The sequence below is a fragment of the Podarcis tiliguerta genome (genome assembly GCF_965153285.1).
Source record: "Podarcis tiliguerta genome assembly, chromosome: 6".
NCBI classification, from domain to species: Eukaryota; Metazoa; Chordata; class Lepidosauria; order Squamata; family Lacertidae; genus Podarcis; species Podarcis tiliguerta.
The window spans coordinates 54,184,582-54,196,599 of NC_139539.1; the positions used below are offsets into that span (position 1 = coordinate 54,184,582).

At 41.4% G+C, this 12,018-nt stretch overlaps 1 long non-coding RNA gene across 8 annotated transcripts in view; it reads left to right on the forward strand.

The window, feature by feature from the left end:
• The window catches only part of LOC310680852, a 68,238-nt gene that overhangs the window by 22,099 nt on the left and 34,121 nt on the right, over positions 1 to 12,018 (forward strand). The window lies entirely within an intron of this gene.

Below are 12,018 nucleotides of genomic sequence, written 5' to 3' on the forward strand. Positions count from 1 at the left end.
TTGGATTCGGGGCACCTGAGAATTAATAGCTCCTTCTCTTTAACATCCACATATGCCAGGTGGGGGGGGGTTTGAGGAAACCACTGCACAGATATCTGGTTCCACTTTACAGAAGGTAGATTGTAGCCCTGTACATGTGCATATTGGGGGGGGGGGCAGGGGGAGAATTATTTATTTAATTAGAACCCATTAGGTACTTCACTTTTTGCACCATGCTCTCCATTGCTATGTTTAATGCTGGTTTTAGTTGTTTGTTTGTTGGACTTTCTGCTTTGCCTCTTGTTTTGTTGTTTATGTTTAAGGGGTTTAACAATTGTGCATTGTATCTTATTTTCTATGTAAACTTGGCAAATTTCGATAGATGGGCAGAATAAACATGATATGAATGAATGAAACTGGGAGCCACAGGTAATTGTCTGAAAGAGCGAGGCAATCCACTACCTAATCCAAGGATTGCTTAGCATCAGTATTGATTGGGGGTTCCTTGCTCTCTCAGACACACACTCACTGGTTTCTGAGAAAGTTTAGCTCTTTGTGAATACGAATTTCTTGGTTCCCTCAGATGTGAGTCCCAGGGAAAATTTCAGGCTTATGTTGAAGACTTGACCAGGTAGGAAGTGAAGGCATTTGAAATATCCAGTTAACTCCTGGTGCCTTAAACAAGAGAGGCTGCAGCTTACAAGAAGTGTTATGCAAGCACTATAATAATTTGGGTGCAGAGTTCCTCGTAAATGCCAGTAACCTTAAAGAAAATACAAGTAAAGATAAGCTAATTAATTGTTCAGTAAGCTAATGAATTGTTCAGTAACTTAATTCAGTGTTTTTGCCTAATTTTTGACAGCAGTTGCTAGATCAACATTGCAACAATAGCAGACACTACCGAACAGTGTTCCCTGTGTAATGCAATTTCATTCTGAACTAAGGAGCACCATTATATTTAGTGGAACGGTGAGGTTCTTAAATGAGACCTCCCTTGAAGCAAATGGATATTTGTAATCCTATACTCTAGGAAAGGGGGGGGGGATTGAAAGCTTGGTTTCTCAGCATCATCACATTGGGTGTGTGGCTCTCTAGATCAGCTCTTCTAAGAGGATTGCTGTCCTGTGCATTCCTGAGGCATAGAGGGTGAGCTGGAGGCATTCTCCGCCCCCCTCCCACCCTTCACCCCCCAACACAAACAGAAGTTGAGAAGATGAGACACCCTTATTTGGGGCACAGCTGTTTAAGATGTAAAGACCCTTTAAGCATTTGGGAGCTCCTGCTTATAGCTCTGAGAAAGTAAACTTTGAATGACCCTCCAGGTTAGTTTAGTCTGGGATCTGAGAGCTGAAGGGTGGTAGAACCAGACTATGGGTTTTCCCGCCAACAAAGTGGGGGTGGGGTGGGGGTGGGTGTCGTATCACTTCCCCTGGAAATGTGTGTTATCTTTAGGGCTGGGCAGCCCCCCCCCCAGGCAGAAATTGACAGAAGTCTTTTCTTCCAGCAGGGAAGGCTGCCCAGGAGCGAGGAACAAGGCACATCTTGTTGTATAGTTGTGCAATGCACAGAGAGAGGCCTGCTCTCTCCTAGCACAGCAGAGTATAAAACGAAGCAGGGTGTTTTCTGATCTCTCCTTATCCACCCATCAAAAATGTGTGCACATGTAGGCTGAGGGTGTCATTTCATGACCAGAAGTCCATGCTAAAATATAAACACAAGGCGCTGCCAGACAGCATGCTTTCCTACATGTTATATTAAAATTTGAGGGCAAACGTTCACCTTTTGGTTTGTTATGCTCTTGAGCAACTGGGTCAGCATTCCTTTCTCCAGAGCTCAGCGTTCTGCCTCCCCACCCTCATCCCAGCAGCCACAGGGACCTAGTTGGTAGCAATTATTCTTACTAGATCTTTTACCTGCCCTTCACTGAAGAGTCCAAGGGTGGGTTACAGCAATATAGAAGTACAGCTTTAAAAATGGTTTTAAACAAATGCATGCCACCTGAAGCCGCAGTTAATCTAGAACAATGACCTGAATGATACCCTACACTGGACTGATTTTTGAAAGATAACCTGCATAACTTTGTCTCTTTGATAAGGTCCCACTTCCCCCTGCCACTCAGCACCCAGGCCATATCCACACTGCCTGCAGTTTGAGGCTGTCATGGGAGAAATAGTAATAAAACAAGTAGCCCTCTTTTAAACAGCAGTTATACAGTGCATGAGAAAGAATACAGAATCCAAGCAAAAGAACAGGAACCCATCAGCATGGGTGGGCCTCACTCGAAACTAGCAGCCAGTAGTGATTCATCTTCAGAGGAATAGCAAGATCAACAGTATAAACAAGTACCAAACGAAGGATAATGACTTCCTGTAGTGAGTAATTTTCAGGATCTCTTGAGACTAAATTCCACAGTGTAAAAGTTGTTAATCAGTTCCAAAATGGCAGCTTCATACTGGAGCCTGGCTCTGAAGTATGGAGTCGCCATACTCCAACAATAAAGTTTGTTTGTTTGTTTGTTTGTTTGTTGCACTTACTGGTCACCTTCTTTATTCCAAAAGTAAGCTTAAGTGACTTACAATAAAATAAAATAAATTTTAAAAATCCAATTTAAAATTAAAACAACAGAAAAGCAAAACATATTCATATACATAAAAGGCAGTCCAACATATCCCACCAACTAAAGGAGGCCACAATATCTAAAACTTTACAAGTTATAGGCCAAAAGCATGGCTGAAAAGCAATGTTTTTTCCTGGTGCCTAAAAGCAGCCATTGATGGTGCCGGGCATACTTCCCTGGGGAGAGCATTTTGTAAGTAGGGAACCACCACTAAAAAGGCCTATTCTCGTGTTGTCAGTCTACACCTCCCTCAAGAGAGGGCACATAGAGGAAGACCTCAAATGATAAATGCAGGGTCCAGGTTGGTCCAGGGAGAGTCCATTGTCAAGCTCCCACAATTACATGGCTATAAAGCAAAGGCTATAAAAACAAAAGAAAAATAAATCTCTCTTGCTGAACAGTTTAGGGACAGATTTATCATTACATCTATTTCTGACATCCAAGTGTGAGTGCAGATGCTTACATAGCCAAAACAGCCCTATTAAGGTAAAGGTACCCCTGCCCGTACGGGCCAGTCTTGACAGACTCTAGGGTTGTGCGCCCATCTCACTCAAAGAGGCCAGGGGCCAGCGCTGTCCGGAGACACTTCCGGGTCACGTGGCCAGCGTGACATCGCTGCTCTGGCAAGCCAGAGCTGCACACGGAAACGCTGTTTACCTTCCCGCTAGTAAGCGGTCCCTATTTATCTACTTGTACCCGGGAGTGCTTTCGAACTGCTAGGTTGGCAGGCGCTGGTAGGCGCTGAGGCTTTTACCCACAGCCCCACAAAAGGGAGGTATTAGCAGGCTCAGCTGAGACCTTGGGTTCACCAAAGTACAACAAAACTGTTGGAAAGGGCTGTGAGGTGGCCATGGAATGCAGACTATTTGTTTCGTGTGGAAGAACCAGATAAGAAGGGGAATCAAATGGAGTATTATGGAGAGGGGCATGGCTGCATCACCTGACTGGAATAGTGAGAAGGAGAACTACACACTGCAATGTTTTTTGTAGGTTCCAGTTGTGTTATGATCTGAAATTACGTACATTTTTTTCTAGCACAAATCCAAGAGTTGCAAAGTGAGTCTTTAATAAGAGTCCATTACCTCCTTTTTTAGAGTGACCTATGCTGAGTTTCCAATTTAAAAATCCCCTCATGTTGTGCTAACTTTAAATATAAGCATGAGCCTGAATAATGTCTAGTATATTTCTCTCCTTTCGTTGGTAGAAGATATGCCCCATGACATATTGAAATCCTGTATTTCTTAGGAAACTGGCTGCTAGTTTCATCCTCAGGTTCTGCAGGGACTTTCTCATTGGTCAGACTTTCAAATAATAATTATTTTTAATGGTGCATTCAAATAAGGACATAACCAGAGCAGTTGTTAGTTTTGCATTATCTGGAGCGGGGGATGTTCAGGCAATCATTTGCAGATTTACCTGTCACTTGTCATAAACATCATTTCCCTCTCCTGCTTTTATTGTTTTGCTTCCTCCTCCTCCTCCTCCTCCTTGTTGCAGTGACACCACTTTTATTTATTTATTTTGAACCCATTTTTCATTCATATCATTTCCCATAGCAGGGCACAGTAAGATTCATATCATTTAATAAGATTTAACCACTTGTTGAAAAGGGTTAAGTTCCCAGATCTGTCACACTGTGATAAGAAGCTGATTCGAAAGCTTAGGAACTTCTATCCCAAATGCTTGTTTGGCAGTGGCCTCTAACCTAACAGATGCTGGGTCTGCCCATTCGAGATGTGGCAAGTAACTGAAAAGAAAAGATCACAAAGGCAACTTTGCCTGTTCAATTACTTGAGAGGAAGCATGAGTCAAGCAGGGACTTGTTCATATCGAGCTAAAAGCAGGGGCCCATTGTCTTCCCATTTTAGCTGTCTCAATTTACCCGAGGCAGGAGAAAGAGACTTGGTAGTTGAAGCAGCTTTAGCAACTTAGTGGAATGGCCTTTTCTGCTAAGGAAGATGTTGGGACCGCACATCACATCATTCCTATAGGAAAGTGTTAAAAACATGAGTGCTGCTGGATCAGACCAAAAGTCTGTCTAGTGCAGCATCCTCTTTTCCACAATGGCAAGACAAGCAGGACAAGAGAGCAATAACCCTCTCCCACCATTGCTCCCTGGCAGCTGGTGTTCATAAGCATGCTGCCTCTACTCTGGGAGGCCAGAGGTGGCTATAATTACTAGAATTCCAATTGTATAATTGGAAGGGACCTTGAAAATCATCTCATCAAACTTCCTGTTCCATGGTAGTTGGTAGTCTCAGTGCACTTCTTGGCAGGAAAGGAAGCTCTGCTGCTTTCAGTTTCCCCTTCTTCTGACCTAGGAAATTTGAGAGGGTACTGGGGAGGGGCAAGGAAAGGTGCTCAGGCACCCATTCATGTTCATGTACCCTTGCTAGGAGTATATGCAAAAGGGCTCAAGCCCATTTGGGGGTAAACACAGTGGTCCTTGTGGAACCCTAGTTAACATTCCCAGATCTTAAAGGATGGGCACAAACTTAAGGAACTATCCTGAGCCTAGACTTTGAAAGTGTGCACTAGCACCTTGAGTTTATCTTGGAAGCAATAATAAGTAAGTAAGTAAGTAAGTAAGTAAGTAGTACATGCCCCTTGCAGCTAATGTAAGATATTAATCTGGCTGCTCCATTTTGGACTAGCTGCAATTTCTCAGTAGCCTTCAAGGGCAGCCCCTTGTAGAGCATGTTTCACACAATGCATTTGTGTCATCTTTAAAATTGGCACAAGCCCCTCTACCTGTTTAAGCAAGTGTAGGGAAACAAATACAGTCATATCTCGAGTTGAATGTGCTTTGGATTGAGCGCGTTCGAGTTGCGCTCCGCGGCAACCCGGAAGTAACGGAGCATGTTACTTCTGTGTTTCGCCGCCTGCACATGCGCAGACACTCAAAATGACGTCATGCGCGGAAGCAGCAACACGCGCCGTTGCGTCTTGCGTTCCATTCGGAATGTGAATGGGGCTCTGGAACGGATCCCGTTTGCATCCCAAGGTACCAATGTATTTTATTTAGTGACCCTCACATCAACCATTAACTGTCAACTTATAATTTATTCAAATGTCTCAAAGGGCACATAAATTGGGCCAGGAAGAGCTTACCGATATCTCTGATTTTTACTATGTGATAAAGAACTCAGAGAAATGTTTGCTAGTAATGGAAGTAGCTGTTACATTTGCCATTCCATCTCTGGCAGCAAAATCTTTTGGGCCAACCCTAGTTGTTTACCATATACAATATTTATCCAGGTTTGTAGAGTTCAGATTAGATCCTTTCCCTTTCTTCCTGCTTCCCAAGTGTAATATCAGGATTGTGTGGCTGGTAGCAAACTATGTAGGTTTGCTGTAGTCGGATGGGGGTGTTTGAACTGTAGGTGAGTCACCCTGAGTGAGTCTACTTCAGACTGAGGTGAAAATTCTACGGGTGTTGGTAGTTCAAGCATAGACAGATCAGTGGGGTTGCCTTTGCCTGCAGACTGATCAGACTTCATCCAAAGGAGAAGAGTGTCTTGTGTGGGTCAGATAGCCATCTGGCCTTTCTGATAGACTGAGGAAACCTTTTGAGATTAGGTCCACTACAGTTAAAATGGAACATTGCTGTTTAGACTTCAGATGAGCACTTGGTATTATTAGCCAACAGAAATAAATGACTTGCAGTTTGGACAGGCCTCTTCACCAATGGACTTTTGGGGTTCCAAAATGTGTCTGGCTTCTGTCAAAGAGAGAAGTGACTTTTGGGGTTACATTGAGCATCTAGAGGAAATACAAGTAAGTTCTGCACTTTAGAAGATTATTAATAGCATTCAAATGGGACCCATATGACATACCACCTTAATTTCTATTCAGCCCAACCCCTTAAAAAAGCACAGCAAATACAGTAAGCCCCAAACCTATTGGTTTAGATACAAATATAAATTGCAACATCCACACCGAATGGATAAACAAAAGTAACATCATGAAACCGAGCAAGATTGAAAGCAACAGGCTCTTTCCATGAAAACCCCCTGAAATTACTTAAATAAATCTTAATGTTCCTGCAAGTTGGGTGTATGTCATTGACATTCAGGGTGAACATGGACTATAAAGCCCTCATTAAAAGACAAAGGCCCCCAAACAATGCTGATAGGTTTTAGATTTGATCTATTTTCATCCTTAATTTCCTGGCAGTTAGAGACTTAAAGCAGTTTGCCACCTGGTTACCTAAGGAGAGCCTACATCCATCACACCCTGCCTGTAATCTAAGATCTGCATTAGAGGTCTTGCCATGTGTGCCTATTGTGAAATCAGCATGGGCGATGAGCACACAAGACAGGGCTTTCTCAGTGGTGGCTCCACTTTATGGAACTCTCTTCCAGTTAACATTTACTTGGCCCACTGAGTTTTGGTATTCAATAAAGCCTTTAAATCTTATCTTTTTACTATTGCCTTTCTTTAAAAGAGTTTAGGTCAGAAGTAGCCTATTTGGTGTCGCTGTTAAGGACTGCAACTCTCATCAGCCATAGCCAGCATGGCCAGTGGTCAGGGATAATGCAAGCTGCAGTCCACAGCATCTGGAGGGCACTGTGTTGGTTACCTCTTGTTTAGGTGCTTTAACAGTTTCTTTCATGAATCAATTTGTTGCCTCCAATCAAAACTTCCTATTTTGTTTGATATTCTAGTTTTTTAAAAAAAAATTCTCGTCTCTCTCACTTTGTGATAGCTTGACCCTGAAAAGCAATTAATAACTGAAATAAATACATACATGTTGGAAAGCTTTCATTTGCCTCTCAGAGGCAGCTTTCATTTGTCTCATTTGCCCCAATCAGCCATTGCCTCCTTTTAAGAGAAATAACTTGCCTATGGAATTTTCTTAATGCAGCCAGTCAAGAGTTCGGCTTCCTTTTTCTCAGTTCAATAATCTTTTGCCTTTGACACAAAGTTATACAAGTGCAGCCAACGTACAACAAACCGCCAGTCTCCTCTGAGCAAGTGGAACTATACAAACACATAGAGGTATTTTCTTAGAGCTGCAACATATTTGCAACTTTCTGTGAAGTGTTGGAAAAACATTTTCCCAACCTCTTGTGCACAAACTTTGTGTAAAGTGGCTTAGGGCACAAAGGGAAGGTGAGCAGGTTCACTTCTATCAAGTGGCTTGATGGAATATTTCCTCTGGGAAACCCATTTGTGCCACCTTGAGGAACACGAGGGAAGAAAGGTGGAATATAATGTAGCAGATAAAATAATAAAAGCATAGCTTTTTCTTTTTTTTAAAGACACCCTCTTATTAAAATATGCACTTTCCCCTCCATGGAGCTGAACTTAATGCAGGACTTTGTATAGTATGAAATGGCCCATACCAAGATAGCAACAATTCTGAGTGGATGCACACTCCACTTTCTGAGTGCACCTTGAAGCTCAGTTAAAACGTTGCTTATTTGCAAAACACCAGAAAATGCAGTAGGAGAATTGATGATGTGTATGTTGGAATAGGTGGCAGGCTTGTGATATGCAGAATTCCAGAATAAGTTCAGAAGCACATCCCTCTACTGATGAGTTGGACTGACCAGTTGCCATTACATATTTATTGCTACTTAAGTACATGTAGGAATATTGCAGAAGACTGCAACAAGCTAGCCCCAAGAACATCAGTTTCTTGAAGCAAGGGATGTGTGCAAGAAAGCAGGTTTCGGCTCATGCAAAGGTAGATACACATTTACATCTGGATACACATCTGCACTGCAAAAAATCAGAGCCTGCCAAATATTTGAGGGGCGCCAGGGCATGCTTCCCCCTGGATTTTCCTCCCTGCAGTACCCTGATGTTCCCCACAACCTACTGGGGGGCAGGATGGATGTTGTTGAGAAGCAGCACTGGGAATGGATGGCTGTGAGCAGGCTGGCAATGAGAACAGAAGCACTAGACCAGTGATGGCCAAACTTGGCCCTCCAGCTGTTTTGGGACTACAACTCCCATCATCCCTAACTAACAGGACCAGTGGGTAGGGATGATGGGAATTGTAGTACCAAAACAGCTGGAGGGCCAAGTTTGGTCATCACTGCACTAGGTGAATCAGCAGTAACAGCCATGGGTGTAGCCAAGGGGGGGCTGCTGCCCCTCTAAATCAGTAAAATACAAATCTGAGGTTCTGCCCTCCAACAAAAGCCTACACCCCTAACGAAAATCCTGGCTACACCCATGGTAGCAGCCAGTGTCTTAATTGCCCTCAAAAGCTTTGTTGGGGCCCAGAGTCACCAGTGTTTTTCTTTTCAGTGCTGTGCCCTTTAAAAATGTATTGGGAGATGGGGAGTAGCCAACTAAGCAGTTCCACTAACCAGTGTTTTAGCTGCACAGTGGAACTTCCCGCCCTCTTTTCTCTTTGCACATACTGTAAATCTGCTCTGGAGGATTGGGGAAACAGATTTAAGGGATGGAAAAGATTTAAGGGGTACAAGGAAGTTCCACTACACAGCTAAAACTCATTCAACTTGCAGAACTGTTTACTTGTATTTGGGCCGTATTCTTTTAAGGGGGAGGTTGATGTAAGCAAATATCACACTGAACTGACTAGTTGAGTCTTTGTATGTAAATATGGAGGCATGTTCCTGTCTGTGTCCAGCACACTGAAATGGTGCTCTTATCACAATACTTGCTTGTAAACTGTTTTGAGTAAAAACACATTTCGAAAGGTATGATACATAATTTTATTAGAAATTAAAAGAAGTAGTTGTGCAGAACTAGTGATGTGCAAGTAGAGCTGGACTGCAGCCCAGATCTAACATGCCAAACTGTTGCCTTGATAAAAATTATAAACAAACCCGAAGTATATGGGAATACACTATATTATACTTATATCCTCGTTGTGCCTTCAAAAGCCCCATCAAACACAAGGAAGGCTACGCTGTTCATCCCTGGACTACTTAGTGTTTGATCTTTGAAAAAAGACATTATTTCTCTTAGTTATGGAGAGGAATGAAAGAACAACCATGGACTCTTCCAAGACAAAGGTAAACTAGATTTTAGTAGAAACTTCAGTGTAACTGCAAATTTATTTAATGTTTCTAATGTCACCGAAAAAGTACAATTTATGAAAGCTGTCGTCCTGTTCTGCTACATCTTTTTTTTTTTAAGGCGGTTCCATAAAAACTCACCCCCGTTAAATGTAAAGAGTGTAGGTGAAGAGAATACAGAGGAGACATTTGGGTTTTGCATAACCTCTAATATCAGTTTAAACAGCCATGTAAAAATGAGGAGGTACATCGGAGGCAGCACTTACTGCTGCCAGGGAGCCTCCCGCTTTCCCCATCATACCGAGTGGGATAATAGACACAAAAAGGAACACTTTGTTACAAGTTTCCATTAATTGACAACAATAATGCCTTAAGATTTAATACTAATGCATTCAAGACATTAATGATAATCCATTAATATGAGGGACCTGACAATGTAAAAGTGGAATCAAAGATATGATCCACCGTAACAATGTAACAGTTGGGTGGGGATAACAGCTTGCATATTGAATATAAAGGGCTGGTGAATTGATATCAGCAAAGAAAATGTGACTAATACGGTGGCTTTGAAACAGAGAAAAAATGGGCACATATAAAATTGTCATTAAATACTATTGCTACATGAACAACAAGCAGCATTGTGGGCCCATATTTGTGAAGGCTTTTGATTACAGAAGTTTGTGTTCCTAAAAATCCAAATGTTAGGAATAAACCAATCATTAGCAATATTTTATTTCAATAGGAAGATATGCATTCTTGCAGTCCTCCAAGACAATGCCTCATAGTCTCAAAAGTGAACAGCAGGTGGAATTAATTTTACATGGAGAAAATTGCAACCGAATTGGCACAACAGAAGCCTACAGCCAATTTCATGCTGGATGTATACATTCACTAACCAACCAACCACACAGCATAAACATATCCACAAATTCAGATCAAGTTGTGGAAGAGTATACGAAACTACCTTTAAAACCTCGAACTGCTATTCCTGTCAATCATTTGGGTGCATTTGCGACTTGATTATGAGATCATGCGAGATGAAAAGAAATAAGTAAACAAATGTTGATGTTCAGATGGGTAAAATGGAAGCATGGTATAAAATGCGTCACAGGAAGATTAAACTACATTTAATAAATTAATAGGGAAATGTGTAGCCAAAATATAAGAAATAAAGATGAAGAAGATAAAAACAGCACAATGATCTCACAAATGAAACTTATTATATAAGATAAAGGTAATTTTAAAAATATTCTATACAATGATCTGTATTCCACATCATATTAAACCATTCATAAAAATGAACATGCAGTGTGCTGGTGCATAGCACTGGAAAATTCTCCTCTGCTTCTGCTACACTGCAGGAAAACAAGCCAGAATTTAGAGAGAAACAAACTGTGAACCTAGGTTTGGATGTCACAGCTAGTCAAACTCTGGCTTGTTTCATAGTGGCATGACAGCAGCAGGAGCAGGGGAGGAACAGAGCAAGAACATTTGAGCACCATGCACTAGCATGCGGCATGTTCACATTAAACCATTAATGTGATGTGAAAACCATGCTAATGCATATCAGTATTTCAGCAAGCCCACTCATTAGAAGTATGGTTGACAACAATCTAAATGAACATTTGCAGATGAATGCTAATTAAGGGCACAATTCAGAATCCACTTGCTTCAGAGAGAATTTTGATGCAAAAACAAGTGGTAGACCACAGTTCCATTCATTTCATTGGAAGGGTTAAGCATGACCTTAACTGTCTCTAATTAAACTGCATGGGGCTTTTAACTTGGAGTAGATTTCATTCTTCCTACTTATGTATGGAATTTGTTTTTTACATTTCTTCTGTTTGCAACTTGTATAGCTTTTCAATTAAGGTAACAAGCTGGATCTTTCCAATACATTCCATATTGTCTAATGTGGAGTTTCATGTACTGTAGATTGAGGAGGGGGCATGAAATAGTGTGACATGAATACATCACTGTATGTCCTGTGTGCATTCACAAATGTAATTGTTTTAGAAGACTCCCCCATCCACATTTTACATTTGCATTTTGGGTAAAAAATAATATATCAGCTTTACTAGCCACCTAATAATCATACACTAATTTTATATATCCAACATTCTGAAAAGCAGAACACCACTGACATGTTTATACGTTTGTTTCTGATTCATATTAAATCTTCATACTTGGATACAATCTTGAGTTATATGCAGAAAAACCAATGATCTGTTTAGTAGCTGATGTTTCTGTGGTGCTCTCAAATGCTATACCCTACACCTAGATTTTTGTTACTTTTTTAAAAAAACAAAAAGCTTATAAAATTATTTTGATACAATTTTAGGCAGCAGGTATAGTTGGGTTGGTTTGTATAATTCAGGCTTCAGAACCAATTCCCTGGGTACACATTACTCAGGATCAATAATG